The 17,006-nt window shown below is 36.6% G+C and overlaps 1 long non-coding RNA gene across 1 annotated transcript in view; it reads right to left on the reverse strand.

The window, feature by feature from the left end:
- LOC144898611 (uncharacterized) overlaps positions 1–13,246 on the reverse strand; it is a 99,317-nt gene extending 86,071 nt beyond the window's left edge. Inside the window, exon 1 of the long non-coding RNA XR_013627509.1 lies at positions 13,110–13,246. This is a non-coding gene — a long non-coding RNA (uncharacterized LOC144898611). The remainder of the gene's footprint in view (positions 1–13,109) is intronic.
- Between the last annotated feature and the right edge of the window lie 3,760 nt (positions 13,247–17,006).

Consider the following 17,006-nt stretch of genomic DNA (forward strand, 5'->3'; position numbering starts at 1 on the left):
AAATATGCTTTTTAACATTATTAGAGCATTCTAGACATGAAGTAACACCCCTATAGTAACCTTTACACTCCTATTACTTAATATAATAGACAAAATAAGAAAAAATAAGACATATTAAACATAGAAAACATGTTTTCCACCTTCTAGATATGTTTTTTAACGGTATTAGAGCCCTCTAGGCATGAAATAACAACCCTATAGTCACATTTAAACTCTTATTACACAATATAGTAGATATACTAAGAGAAGAAAGGACATATTACTAAGAGATAAGACATTACCATAGGAGTTTTAACATTATTCGAGCCCTCTAGGCATGAAATAACAACCCTATAGTCACATTTACACTCCTATTACACAATATAGTAGATATACTAAGAAGAAACGACATATTACTAAGAGAAAATACATTACCTTAGGATTTTTAACATTATTAGAGCCCTCTCAGAGCCCTCTAGGCATGAAATAACAACCCTATAGCCACATTTACACTCATTTTACACAATATAGTAGATATTCTAAAAGGAAAGGACATATTACTAGGAGAAAAAACATTACCTTAAGATTTTTAACAGTATTAGAGCCCTCTAGGCATGAAATAACAACCCTATAGTCACATTTACACTCCTATTACACAATATAGTAGATATACTAAGACGAAAGGACATATTACTAAGAGAAAATACATTACCTTGGGACTTTTAACAGTATTAGAGCCCTCTTAGAGACCTCTTGGCATGAAATAACAACCCTATAGTCACATTTACACTCCTATTACACAAAAGAGTAGACATACTAAGAGACAAAAGGACATATTACTAGGAGAAAATACATTACCTTAAGATTTTTAACAGTATTAGAGCCCTCTAGGCATGAAATAACAACCCTATAGTCACGTTTACACTCTTATTACACAAAAGAGTAGACATGCTAAGAGACAAAAGGACATATTACTAGGAGAAAATACATTACCTTAAGATTTTTAACAGTATTAGAGCCCTCTAGGCATGAAATAACATCCCTATAGTCGCATTTACACTCCTATTACACAATATAGTAGATATACTAAGACGAAAGGACATATTACTAAGAGAAAAGACATTACCTTAAGATTTTTAACAGTATTAGAGCCCTCTAGGCATGAAATAACAACCCTATAGTCACATTTACACTCCTTTTACACAATATAGTAGATATACTAAGAATAAAGGACATATTACTAGGAGAAAATACATTACCTTAAGATTTTTAACAGTATTAGAGCCCTCTAGGGATGAAATAACAACCCTATAGTCACATTTACACTGCTATTACACAATATAGCCGATATACTAAGAGACAAAAGGACATATTACTAACAGAAAATACATCACCTTCGGATTTTTAACAGTATTATAGCCCGCTTAGAGCCCTCCAGGCATGAAATAACAACCCTATGGTCACATTGTTGTTGATAATAGTAGAAGAGAGCAGTAATTTTACAAGTTTAAATTAAATTAATTTTAAGGAAAATAAGTAGCATTTTTTTTTATATATTTGTTGAAATATTCAAATAATAAAGACAAAATATTTTAAGAATAAAGTCATGAATAACAACAACAACAACAACACTAAGCTGAGATGCAGGCTGTTTTTTTCCTCTAAATATAAAAATCTACATGGGGGTGGTTTCCTTTGATTTTCCAGTATCGCCCCCCCCCCCACACACACACACACACACACTTGTGCCGTATCTACTGCGAAAGGTGTCAAGAGTTATAGTGAAATGATTAAAATAACATTCCGAGAGGGTCAAGTGTTTGCAATAATAATAATAATAATAATAATAATAATAAATTGGAACGTTGGGAACAGACGTAACCACAATGAACTACAAGTCAGTGTGACAAATATAAGACGCTATTTCACTCAAAATGTCACGAGTCGGAAAAACACCGTTTCATTGCAGCACACTGAGAACCCTTCGTTCTTCTTTTACCGCTTCCTCCCTTATCATCATCATAAATGTAAGTAATACGCACCCGCTCACATACATATGCACACCCCCAGTCGTCCTCCACCCTCAGGACTCTCAGGGGCGTACTCTCTTGAGAATATAGCAAGAAATGGCATCAAAGTATTGCATTGTAATTAGTAGAAAAAGAAGACTGTACATGAAAAAACATAATTTCCTAACCGATTGTTCATTTGTTTCAAGTCCGTCGTTATCCGTGTATTTCACTTTGGTGCAAAAAAACAGTCCGATTCTCTAATGTGATGGCTGTGCTTAACTTTTCATGCTGCGGTTTCCTACTAAATATTCAGCCTGGATGCACAAAGTAGGGATTTTTCAAAGGGAATTTTACATTTGCCCTCCCTGGAAGGCAACTAAATCAATATGTCAACCGCAATTCATGTGGTTGCTGCCGGGTGGAGGGCCATATGACATCGACTGACATGCAAAAGGTCATAATTTTTTGCATCGCAAGCCGATTTTAAAGACATTGTTTTCTTATCGTGAATGAAAAATAGACGCTCCGGTTTCTAAATACAATGTTTTGGGAAGCTCGGATTCCGTATTTTGTTCCTGTCACTCAACAGCAGGGACTTATGATTTCCAATCGGGCACCTTAAACACCGGCTAAGTCGGCGAAAGACCATTTCTTACTCGTCACCGTAGCTTAGCAGAGGACATTAGCTTTATGGGCGTGCACAACTCAGGATTACATTGTAGATTCCACCAAAACTGAGCAGCCCGCCAGGGAAAGCACACTAGCATGCTCTGCTAAACTAAGCTAAGCTAACCCAGCTAGCTCAACATCAGCACAGGGCACAAATAGACAAACACTCATTCACACTCATATTCATACCTATGGACAATGAAAATAGCACCCAAAAAAAGCTAGTATGCTAACATTAGCATGCTAAGATCTAACACAATGGTGTCTGCTTCAGTTCATATTTATAAAAATCACAAAAAAATGCTAGTATGCTAACATTAACATGCTAACACCTAGCATAATAGGGGTGTTTTTTTATGTGTCTACCGATGAAAATAACCAAAAAAGTGAGTGAGCTAACTGTAGTATGATAGAAATGCTAACATTACCATGCTAACACCAAACATGATATTTGTGTCTGCTTCAGTTGATATTCATAAAAATCACAAAAAATGCTACTATGCTAACATTAACATGCTAACACCTAGCATGATATTGGTGTTTACATATGTGTCTACCGATGAAAATAGCCAAAACAGCAAGTGAGCTAACAGTAGCATGATAGAAATGATCACACCAAACATGATAGCTGTGTCTTCTTCAGTTCATATTTATAAAAATCACAAAAAATGCGAGTATGCTAACATTAACATGCTAACACCTAGCATGATAGTGGTGTTTATATATGTGTCGACCTCTGAAAACAGCCAAAAAAAGCAAATGAGCTAACAGTAGCATGATAGAAATGCTAACATTGGCATGCTAACACCAAACATGATATTTGTGTCTGCTTCAGTTCATATTTATAAAAATCACAAAAAATGCTAGTATGCTAACATTACCATGCTAACACCTAGAATGATAGTGGTGTTTATATATGTGTCTACCTCCGAAAACAGCCAAAAAAGCAAGTGAGCTAACAGTAGCATGATAGAGAAAAGACATTACCTTAGGATTTTTAACAGTATTAAAGCCCTCTTAGAGCCTTCTAGGCATTAAATAACAACCCTATAGTCACTTTTACACTCCTTTTACGCAATATAGTAGATATACTAAGAGAAGAAAGGACATATTACTAAGAAAAAAGACATTACCTTGGGATTTTTAACAGTATTAGAGTCCTATTAGAGCCCTGTAGCCATGAAATAACAACCCTATAGTCACATTTACACTCCTATTACACAATATAGTAGATATACTAAGAGGAAAGGACATATTACTAAGAGAAAAGACACTAACTTTGGATTTTTAACAGTATTAGAGCCCTCTTAGAGCCCTCTAGGCATGAAATAACAACCCTATAGTCACATTTACACTCCTATTACACAATATAGTAGATATACTAAGAAGAAAGGACATATTACTAAGAGAAAAGACACTAACTTTGGATTTTTAACAGTATTAGAGCCCTCTTAGAGCCCTCTAGGCATGAAATAACAACCCTATAGTCACTTTTACACTCCTATTACACAATATAGTAGATATACTAAGAAGAAAGGACATATTACTAAAAGAAAATACACTACCTTTGGATTTTTAACAGTATTAGAGCCCTCTTAGAGCCCTCTAGGCATGAAATAACAACCCTATAGTCACATTTACACTCCTATTACACAATATAGTAGATATACTAAGAAGAAAGGACATATTACTAAGAGAAAAGACACTATCTTTGGATTTTTAACAGTATTAGAGCCCTCTTAGAGCCCTCTAGGCATGAAATAACAACCCTATAGTCACTTTTACACTCCTATTACACAATACAGTAGATATACTAAGAAGAAAGGACATATTACTAAGAGAAAAGACACTAACTTTGGATTTTTAACAGTATTAGAGCCCTCTTAGAGCCCTCTAGGCATGAAATAACAACCCTATAGTCACTTTTACACTCCTATTACACAATATAGTAGATATACTAAGAAGAAAGGACATATTACTAAAAGAAAATACACTACCTTTGGATTTTTAACAGTATTAGAGCCCTCTTAGAGCCCTCTAGGCATGAAATAACAACCCTATAGTCACATTTACACTCCTATTACACAATATAGTAGATATACTAAGAAGAAAGGACATATTACTAAGAGAAAATACACTAACTTTGGATTTTTAACAGTATTAGAGCCCTCTTAGAGCCCTCTAGGCATGAAATAACAACCCTATAGTCACTTTTACACTTTTATTACACAATATAGTAGATATACTAAGAAGAAAGGACATATTACTAAAAGAAAATACACTACCTTTGGATTTTTAACAGTATTAGAGCCCTCTTAGAGCCCTCTAGGCATGAAATAACAACCCTATAGTCACATTTACACTCCTATTACACAATATAGTAGATATACTAAGAAGAAAGGACATATTACTAAGAGAAAAGACACTACCTTTGGATTTTTAACAGTATTAGAGCCCTCTTAGAGCCCTCTAGGCATGAAATAACAACCCTATAGTCACATTTACACTCCTATTACACAGTATAGTAGATATACTAAGAAGAAAGGACATATTACTAAGAGAAAAGACACTATCTTTGGATTTTTAACAGTATTAAAGCCCTCTTAGAGCCCTCTAGACATGAAATAACAACCCTATAGTCACATTTATATTTTTATAATTATATTTTTCTTTTTTTCAGTAAATGTAACAACCTTTGATTGGTAATCAGCATAAAATCCACCTTTTCATTCATATTATAATTTGTTAGTAAAAACGGCAATCAAATCCCTGAGTTATGATGCCCAAACGTGATGAGATATTTCCAGCAAAGAAAATCATTACGCTGCTGGCCCAGATTCAACAGTACATCAAAAAAATAACGACCATTCTTGTCGTTTTTTGGCTGGCTGCTCCTATTCTTCAACCACACACACACACACACACACGCAAAAGACGTCCACGCTTTCTAGTTCTGTCACTGTCTGACTTTCTGGTTCATTTGTTTTTCAGCACGTCCGGCCCGAAAACTGTAAACACATCGAGAACACACTCGGACACCCACGTTCCGCCCTGAGCATCCCGCTGTCTTCCTCGATAGCGGCGTCTCCAGTGAAGGGAGATGTTGTACTTTTATCACTTCAGCCTGCCTTTATCTCACTCGTCCAAATAAACCATCCGCTGTAGAGCTCAGCGCCGCCCTCCCACCGATCCAAATCATCACAAAGACCCCCCCCCCCCTGCTGAGCGAGCAAATACGGGACGCCGTAGTTCCTCCATAGGTGTTGACAAAATGAGAAAAAAAAAAACCCACATGATTATGTATGACTTTTCAAGAATGAGGCCTGTGAGTAAACAGCGGCATCGAACCGAAAGTAATGGGAGTGCGACACGCCATCCAAATCGCTCGGTGTCTCCTCTAAATGACCGTCTGACTTGCGTCCCGACATGAAGACACGACTCCGGATGAGGTCACTGTGTCCTGCTCTAACCTCTATATAAGGGGAGCGTTGCATTATGGGTATTCAAAGGGACTATAGCGGGGTGTCTAGACCTTTTACAGCGTAGTAAAAAAATGAAAGGATGCAAAGTCCGCTTTGATATTTTGTTCAGCACACTTGTTTTATTACTTCCATATTTCAACTTCCTGTCTTTGTGTATTTTATTTAGATTTTATTGCCACAATATTTTGACTTTATTTTGATTTAATTTTAATTTTAATTTTAATTTTAATTTTAATTTTAATTTTAATTTTAATTTTAATTTTAATTTTAATTTTAATTTTAATTTTAATTTTAACAACCTAATTTTCCAAAAATGACTTGTAAATACACTTTATTTTGTTTCATTTGTTTTTCATTATATGACTTTTTTTTTAAAAATTCTTTAATATTTCAACTTTATGCTACTAAAATATGACTTTATTCCCATAATTTTCCCCATAAAATTCCCAAACTTTTACGTAATCTCATTTCAACTTTATATATTTTTTTCTATCCTAAATTTTCTTCTTGTAATGTGATGACTTTATATTTTAGATATAACTTTTTCCTCAATGTAAATTTCCCAAAATAATAACTTTTATTATGTTTTGTTTTTTCATAATATTATATTTTATTAATATTACGACTTTTAATTGCTTTTTCATTTTTGCTGTTGTCTGTTTTTAATTTTCCAACTATGTTCTCATAACATTTAATTTTACTCTCATAATGTAATTTTTTTACAAGCTAATTGTGTTTTAATTTTCCCTCATAATATTATGATTTTTTTTTAAATACTGATTTTTTTATACTACCAATAAGACATTTTTTTTTGCTGGTAATATTATGCATTAATTTCCATAAAATTGCGATTTTATTTCTTGTAAGAATACAACCTTTTGCTCGATTTTGATTTTATTTTATGCTTTTTTTCATTTTGGCTATTTATTCAACATTTTAATGTAATATTTATTCCACAACTTAATTTTCCAAAAATTACAACTTTATTTTTTATTTACTTATTTTTTTAATCTAATTTTTTTAAACTTTATGCCACAAAAATGCCGCTTTTCAAATGAGAACTTATTCTCTTAAGATGATGAGTTTTTTTCTCTTCATTTATAACTTAACTTAATTTTATGCTTTTTTTTTAATTTCGGCTGTTTATTCAACATTTTAATGTAATATTTATTCCACAACTTAATTTTCCAAAAATTACAACTTTATTTTTTTTATTTATTTATTTTTTTTAATCTAATTTTTTTAAACTTTATGCCACAAAAATGCCGCTTTTTAAGTGAGAACCTATTCTCTTAAGATTATGAGTTTTTTCCTCTTTATTTATAACTTTTAACTTAATTTTATGTTTTTTTTTCATTTCGGCTGTTTATTCAACATTTTAATGTAATATTTATTCACAACTAAATTTTCCAAAAAATTACAACTTTTTTTAAATTAATTTATTTTTTTAATTTAATTTTTTTAAACTTTATGCCACAAAAAAGCCGCTTTTTAAATGAGAATTTATTCTCTTAAGATTATGAGTTTTTTCTCTTCATTTATAGCTTTTAACTTAATTTTATGCTTTTTTTTTCATTTCGGCTGTTTATTCAACATTTCAATAGAATTTTTTTCCACAACTTAATTTTCAGAAAATTACCACTTTATTGTTCATTTATTTATTATCTAATTTTTTTTAACTTTATGCGACAAAAATGCCGCTTTTTAAGTGACAACTTATTCTCTTAACATTATGAGTTTTTTCTCTTCATTTATAACTTTTAATTTAATTTTTTTTTTTTTAAAGGTTTCTTGTTGCATGTTATTTTTAGAAAGCACCCCCGTGCCAATAAAAAAACATCTGGGCCAGCCCACAGAGGTCAGCAGGCTCCTGGAAGATGCTTCCTACGGAACCCAGGTAAATCTTTGATGAATCCCCATCCTTTAAAAGGAAGCATCAGCAATCATGCGTCTTTGCCTCCCGTGATTGATCACCATCAAAAGGGGCACCAAGGAAACGTGTCGCTCGTCATCCGTCACATCTGTGTGAATTTTAAATTGGGCGAGCACGTCGGGGGTGAAAAATGGCTCGTCAGCCGCTCGCCTTGAGTGGGTAATTGGAGATGATACAGCGGGGATTCGTCAATGCCTTACCGTTCTTTCAAACAGCAGATAGACTTTTCCAGTTTCTAAATCGTCCCCCCAAAGATCTGAGAAGATGTTTAGATTCCTTGTTTCCTTTCCTAGATGAATCACTTGGAAAAAGGGAATGCTGCCATTATGTTGTCTCGGGCCCTGGGGAGCGTTCACGTCTTGAGCGCTAGGAATTTGTTTCTGCGTTCCTCGGAGGCCGCGCTTGTCTGATTCATTTTCTTGCATTGTCAGCTAATGAATGGTGCGCGTCCATCGACTGCCACACACTCGCTCTGGTGAGAAAACCCCCCACGGGTGATCATCTTGGGTGGGTGGGTGGAAGGAGTGGGGGGGGGTTCTCCCGCTCTCATTAGGATGGAATCAAAAGGAAGCAGAGGCTCACTGATCGTTTACTACATTCCCTGTGTGTCGTTGCCATGACGGGGTTTTTATTTCCCAGCGCCGAGTGCTTATCGGCATGTTCAGAGGAAACCGTCCGGCCGTATCACGGATGGTTTTGATCAGCAAGGCATCGATTGGGGTCTTAGAACCCGATTAGAGTCAATTCCTGCCATCTTGGCAAAACATTACAAATAAATCAAAAAGACTTTCCTGGAAGTAACTTTCTACATTATTTTTACCCCGCTTTTCATCCATTGCATTGCCAGGTCTACCAGAGAATAAGAAGATATTAAAAAAAAATTAAAAAAATAAAAAATAAAAAAAGAAGATGTCGCACGAGGGATCCGTGTTGCCAACTCAACTAACTTTCTTGAGACACAGTCTTTTTACCCCGCATTTCATGCATTGCATTGCCAGCAGTATAACTCAAGATCTTTCAGTTGAATCACTTTTGTTGACCAACACTCACATAGCACAATTAGAGTGGAGCAACACTTATATGACTAATGGACAAACCGCTTAATACCGCCTAATATTTGCTTCGTAACACACCCGGTCTGCCAGAGAATAAGAAAATATTTTAAAAAATTAAAAAATTAAAAATAAAGAAAGAAGATGTTGCACGAGGGATCCGTGTTGCCAACTCAACTAACTTTCTTGAGACACAGTCTTTTTACCCCGCATTTCATGCATTGCATTGCCAGCAGTGTAACTCAAGATCTTTCAGTTGAATCACTTTTGTTGACCAACACTCACATAGCACAATTAGAGTGGAGCAACACTTATATGACTAATGGACAAACCGCTTAATACCGCCTAATATTTGCTTCGTAACACACCCGGTCTGCCAGAGAATAAGAAAATATTTTAAAAAATTAAAAAATTAAAAATAAAGAAAGAAGATGTTGCACGAGGGATCCGTGTTGCCAACTCAGCTAACTTTCTTGAGGCACATCTACATTCTTTTTACCCCGCTTTTCATCCATTGCATTGCCAGCAGTATAACTCAGGATCTTTCAGTTGAATCACCTTTGTTGACCAACACTCACATAGCACAATTAGAGTGTAGTAACACTTATATATGAGTAATGGACAAACCGTTTAATACCACTTAATACCGCTTAATATAATATAACACACCTCATACACACCTGGTCTGCCAGAGAATAAGATTTAAAAAAATTTAAAAAATTAAAAATCAAAAAAGAAGATGTCGCACGAGGAATCCGTGTTGCCAACTCAACTAACTTTCTTGAGGCACATCTACATTCTTTTTACCCCGCTTTTCATCCATTGCATTGCCAGCAGTATAACTCAGGATCTTTCAGTCAAATCACTTTTGTTGACCAACACTCACATAGCACAATTAGAGTGGAGCAACACGTATATATGACTGATGGACAAACCGTTTAATACCGCTTAATATTTGCTTCTTAACACACCTCATACAAACCTGGTCTACCAGAGAATAAGAAGATATTTAAAAAAATAAAAAAAATTAAAAAGAAGATGTCGCACGAGGGATCCGTGTTGCCAACTCAACTAACTTTCTTGAGGCACATCTACATTCTTTTTACCCCGCTTTTCATCCATTGCATTGCCAGCAGTATAACTCAGGATCTTTCAGTCGAATCACTTTTGTTGACCAACACTCACATAGCACAATTAGAGTGGAGCACATGTATATATGACTGATGGACAAACCGTTTAATACATAATAGGAGGGAGGACTGTGCTGAAAAAAACACATTTATCCAACGTCCTCCGTGGTGGACATGAGGACGGTTGCGAGTTTGACTATAGGGGTGTTATTTCATGTCTACAGAGCTCTAATAATGTCAAAAAACATATTTAGAAAGTTGTAACAGGTAATTTATAAATCGGGAAATTCACTAGTTTAACCGTGATAAAGGAGGGAAGACTGTACTGAAAACAACACATTCATCCAATGTCCTCCGTGGTAGACATGAGGACGGTTGCGAGTTTGATTACAGGGGTGTTATTTCATGTCTACAGAGCTCTAATAATGTCAAAAAAACATATTTAGAAAGTTGCAACAGGTAATATTACATTTATAAATCGGGAAATTCACAAGTTTAACCGTGATAAAGGAGGGAAGACTGTAAGGAAGACATGACGACGATTGCGAGTTTGACTATAGGGGTGTTATTTCATGTCTACAGAGCTCTAATAACGTCAAAAAAAACATATTTAAAAAGTTGTAACAGGTAATATTACATTTATAAATTGTGAAATTCACCAGTTTTGCTGTGATAAAGGAGGGAAGACTGTACTGAAAACAACACATTTATCCAATGTCCTCCATGGTGGACATGAGGACAGTTGCGAGTTTGATTATAGGGGTGTTATTTCATGTTAATAGAGCTCTAATAATGTAAAAAAAAAACATATTTACAAAGTTGCAACAGGTAATATTGCATTTATAAATCAGGAAATTCACACGTTTAACCGTGATAAAGGAGGGAAGACTGTAAGGATGACATGAGGACGATTGCGAGTTTGACTATGGGGGTGTTATTTCATGTCTACAGAGCTCTAATAATGTCAAAAAAAACATATTTAAAAAGTTGTAACAGGTAATATTACATTTATAAATTGTGAAATTCACTAGTTTTGCTGTGATAAAGGAGGGAAGACTGTACTGAAAACAACACATTTATCCAATGTCCTCCGTGGTGGACATGAGGACAGTTGCGAGTTTGATTATAGAGGTGTTAGTTCATGTCTACAGAGCTCTATAGTTAGAAAGTTGTAACAGGTAATATTGCCTTTATAAATCGGGAAATTCACTAGTTTATCTGTGATAAAGGAGGGAGGACTGTACTGAAAACAACACAAGAACGGTTGCGAGTTTGACTATCCGGTAACCGAGGCGCATCTTTGGCATAGAAAAAGCAAGTTACATTAACTTGACCTTCCCGGGGGGAGTATAGGTCGCCTCCTAAAACGATGCCATTGAACGTCGGTTGCCATCTTCTCCACACATTTTGCGTGTCCATCACATCTCTGTATCCAGGCAGGTTGCTTCACCCCAGCCACACCTCTCTCTCTCTCTCTCTCTCTCTCTCCCACTATCTTTCCCACCATGTCCTCATTTTCCTGTTTTTTCACCCCGTAATATCGCTTCACACGTTCCAACATTTATCCACCATCCTCCTTTTGCTGTTCCACAGTCTCATTTATCGTTTTGTTTTCAGACACGAAAGCCATGCATCCATGCACACACGTCATAACACTTGTAAACAGAGTCATGACATTGACACACACACACACACACACACACACACTGATTGCACCCATGTGTGTAACACAGATGTATAATACATGAGCTTTTCCACATGCATAAACACGTCTGGCAATGATAAGTCATTACGGACGCTTAAGGCGCATCACATATGTGGAGGTGAAACTGTTCTTTTTTATGTATACTCTTCAACAAAAGGGGGAGGGGGGGGGCTTACTTGAGAAATGACCCAGCTTGCAGAGTTGACTGTATCAAGAAGCCCGCCTTGACCCTCTGTAACATCCAGAAATTATATATAGATGTGGCAAGACCCACTTTTTTTTCTTGCTCTTACAAAGACATATTAGTACACGGCAGGGGGGGGGGGGGGATAATCGATAGAACCTGAGAAAACAGCTCATAAATCCAAGCAAATGTATATTTCCCCACAGGCGCAAAACATAAACATTAAGGTGTGGAGAGAGTGTATGGAGTGATGCTTTCGCACAAGCATCGGATACTCGAGTACTTCTTTTCGGCTACTTCTGATCATAAATGGGTGCAATTCGGCACAATTAGGCTCATTATGGAAGCGCCGAAGCGGGTATGAATTGCGCACACGGATGGCGAGCAGGTATAAATATTTTGACGACCCCCCTTCAGCCCCCCCCCCCCCCGTGGGACTGACGTCGATGTGTGACAGTCGGGGGTCTCCGGTGACCGCTGGGGTGCAGACAAGCGGGATGGCGCACACACACACACGCACGGACCCACGTACGGACGGAAGCCGTCTGCTCCGCGTCGCCTCGAAAGCGTAAAAAACTGCCCGATGGGCACCCGGGAAAGTGTCAAAACCCACTCGCGGGTACCGGTTCTTCTGTGGACGTGTATCTGTTGCATATATTTAGACATAATAAGGCAAAAGTGAACCGTAAAGGCGCACAGTTACGAGCACAGTACCGAGCTGCAAATGCGCACAGCGCAGCGTCAAAACACATCCATTAATTCCAATTAAACATTATAATATATATATATGAAATATACAACAGTGCCTGACATGCCGCAGTTGCTTTCCCGTGGAGTGTTGCTTTCCCACGGACCCAAAAAATATCAAACATAGGGGGGAAAAGTGGGTCTGCGTGGCTTGTTTAACGGTCTCAAACCGAGAAGATGCGCTGCTAGTTGGACAAAGTGTTGATAAAAATGTACCTTAGACGATGGAGATCTTGCTCGATCGCGTCGGTCTGCAAGCTCCTCTTCACTGCCAAGTAAACCTGAGTCCGACCAACAGGGACACACACACACACACACACACACGCACACACACACACACTCCCTCTCTTTGTGTGCGTGTGTCTCCCCCTTCCTCTCGCTTATAATTCTGCCTTCATATTATGAAAAAAATAAAATAAAGTGTCACACCGGATCCAATCTATACATTGCTATTCTTCACAATATCATAATAAAATGTAAATAAATCTAAAAGTAGAAAAGCACTCCCATAATCCCCCCATATTATCATTTACATCATAAATATTAGTCCTACATTTATTTTTCTATATATTTAGATTGCTAGCAATGCTAACAGGCTTTTGTTAGCATAATAACACCTAGCATGAAGGTCTTATTCTTCATCCCAAAGAATAATCCACCCACGCTGGAAGGAAACTACAGAAAACCACTTAAGAATTAACATGCTAGCAATGCTAACAGGCTTACGTTAGCATAATAACACCTAGCATGAGTGTCTAGCGCAGCGCTTCATTCCATGAAGGTCTTATTCGTCATCCCAAAGAACAAGCCACCCACACTGGAATGAAACTACAGAAAAACACTTGAGAATTAACATGCTAGCAATGCTAACAGGCTTACGTTAGCATAATAACACCTAGCATGAGTGTCTAGCTCAGCGCTCCATCCCATGAAGATCTTATTGCTCGTTCCAAAGAACAATCCACCCACACTGGAAGGAAACTACAGAAAAAACTTAAGAATTAACATGCTAGCAATCGTTAGCATAATAACACCTAGCATGAGTGTATAGCTCAGCGCTCCATCCCATGAAGGTCTTATTCCTCATCCCAAAGAACAATCCACTCACGCTGGAAGGAAACTACAAAAAACACTTAAGAATTAACATGCTAGCAATACTAACAGGTTTACGTTAGCATGATAACACCTAGCATGAGTGTCTAGCTCAGTGCTTCATCCCATGAAGGTCTTATTCGTCATCCCAAAGAACAATCCACCCACGCTGGAAGGAAACTACAGATAACCGCTTAAGAACTAACATGCTAGCAATGCTAACAGGCTTACGTTAGCCTGATAACATCTGGCATGACTGTCGAGCTCAGCGCTCCATCGCATGAAGGTCTTATTCCTCATCCCAAAGAACAAACCACCCACGCTGGAAGGAAACTACAGATAACCGCTTAAGAATTAACATGCTAGCAATGCTAACAGGCTCACGTTAGCATAATAACACCTAGCATGAGTGTCGAGCTCAGCGCTCCATCACATGAAGGTGTTAGTCCTCAACCCAAAGAACAATCCACCCACGCTGGAAGGGAACTACAGATAACCGCTTAAGAATTGACATGCTAGCAATGCTAACAGGCTTACGTTAGCATGAGTGTCTAGCTCAGCGCTCCATCCCATGATTACTACCATTATTACTCATCCCAAAGAACAATCCACTCACGCAGGAAGGAAACTACAGAAAACCGCTTAAGAATTAACATGCTAGCAATGCTAATATGCCAACATTAGCATAGTAATACAGAGCATGATACTGCTAAGTCTTTATATGTCTATCGATGAAAATGGCTAAAAATTATACTGTCCTAATGTTAACATGCTAGCAATATTAACATGCTAACATTAGCATACTAGCACGATACTGCTAGTTTTACTGTGTTTGCTATTGTTTACTGTATATGTGTCTACACATAAAAATAGGTACAAATGCTAGAAATGCTAACATTAGCATAGTAATCCAGAGCATGATAGTGCTAAGTCTTTATATGTCTACCTATGAAAATGGCAACAAATCATACTGTGCCAATGTTAACATGCTAGCAATGTTAACATGCTAACATTAGCATACTAGCACGATATAGTGCTGGTTTTACTGTGTTTGCTAGTGTTTACTGTATATTTGTCTATGCATAAAAATAGGTACAAATGCTAGAAATGCTAACATTAGCATAGTAATCCAGAGCATGATAGTGCTAAGTCTTTATATGTCTACCGATGAAAATGGCAAAAAATTATACTACGGTAATGTTAACATGCTAGCAATGTTAACATGCTAACATTAGCATACTAGCACGATATAGTGCTGGTTTTACTGTGTTTGCTAGTGTTTACTGTATATTTGTCTATGCATAAAAATAGGTACAAATGCTAGAAATGCTAACATTAGCATAGTAATCCAGAGCATGATAGTGCTAAGTCTTTATATGTCTACCGATGAAAATGGCAAAAAATGATACTACGGTAATGTTAACATGCTAGCAATGTTAACATGCTAACATTAGCATACTAGCACGATATAGTGCTGGTTTTACTGTGTTTGCTAGTGTTTACTGTATATTTGTCTATACATAAAAATAGGTACAAATGCTAGAAATGCTAACATTAGCATAGTAATCCAGAGCATGATAGTGCTAAGTCTTTATATGTCTATCGATGAAAATGGCTAAAAATTATACTACGGTAATGTTAACATGCTAGCAATGTTAACATGCTATGATTAGCATAATAGCACAATAGTGCTGGTTTTACTGTGTTTGCTAGTGTTTACTGTATATTTGTCTATGCATAAAAATAGGTACAAATGCTAGAAATGCTAACATTAGCATAGTAATCCAGAGCATGATAGTGCTAAGTCTTTATATATGTCTACCGATGAAAATGGCAAAAAATTATACTACGGTAATGTTAACATGCTAGCAAAGTTAGCATGCTAACATTAGCATACAAGCACGATGTAGTGCTGGTTTTAATGTGTTTGCTAGTGTTTACTGTATATTTGTCTATGCATAAAAATAGGTACAAATGCTAGAAATGCTAACATTAGCATGCTAATACCTAGCATGATAGTGCAGTGTGTCGGAAAGGCCAGTCTGAATGGGTTGAGAATTGTGGTACTGTAGTTTCAATCAAAAGTTCTAAGTTTTCCGTGAGAAAAACAATCAAAAAACGCCACAAATCACACGGCTAAAACATGTATGTCCGGTCACATTGACCTCATCTTCAGTGCAGTTGGAGTTAACAAAAAGATTAATTCTACAATATAATTAATCCTTACGAATGGGGTCCTTAAAGCCCCCAAACTGGCATCAAATCTTCTTTAAGTAGCATCATGTGTTGACAATAAATAAGAATAACATTTTATCGCGTAAAATATGATTAAATGTTGCGTGTTTGGTTGTGTATGGAAAAAAAAAATACCCCCCCGAGAATATCGATCTCAGTTCTAAGCAAGAACATTGCGATACAATCATGGAGCTGAGAGAAATAGAAAACAAAGAAACATGGACATGTAACTCTGGATTCCCACTTCAATTCCATTGCTGTATTGAGCAGTTTAACACTGCCAGGAGGGGTTGGCGCCCACACGGGGATGCTTCACTGACCAAGATGCTGACACCATGACCCAGATCCGGTCCGCGGGCGCCGGACGGTAGTTGCCCGTTGCTCCTCAAGAGGATGGGTTAAATGCTGAGACAAATTTGTGATATCAGATTATTATTGTACCATATCGTGTCATTACACATTTTTGTACTATATGTGTTGTATGTGTATTTTTTTTTCAAAAATATTAATTTTCCACGCAAAATACATCCGATTCAACCTAAGTCGGTAAGAATTTATAAATATATAAACCCGGTTTAAAAAAAAGGCCACAATTTTTACATATCTATGTTTTTATGCATCACTGATTGTATTTTCTCCTCAAGCAGTGAGACTTCGCACTGTATTCGGTGGTCATTGAACACACCATTGTTGCTGTTAGAAGCAAAACAGTGCAAACATTTGGATTTGATATCAAATATGAGACATTTCCAGTTTAGGAAAAGTGTGGCTATTTGTTGTTTTCAT

The sequence above is a fragment of the Doryrhamphus excisus genome, linkage group LG6 (genome assembly GCF_037039965.1).
Source record: "Doryrhamphus excisus strain RoL-2023G ecotype Guam linkage group LG6, RoL_Dexc_Guam_v1.1, whole genome shotgun sequence".
Classification (NCBI taxonomy): Eukaryota; Metazoa; Chordata; class Actinopteri; order Syngnathiformes; family Syngnathidae; genus Doryrhamphus; species Doryrhamphus excisus.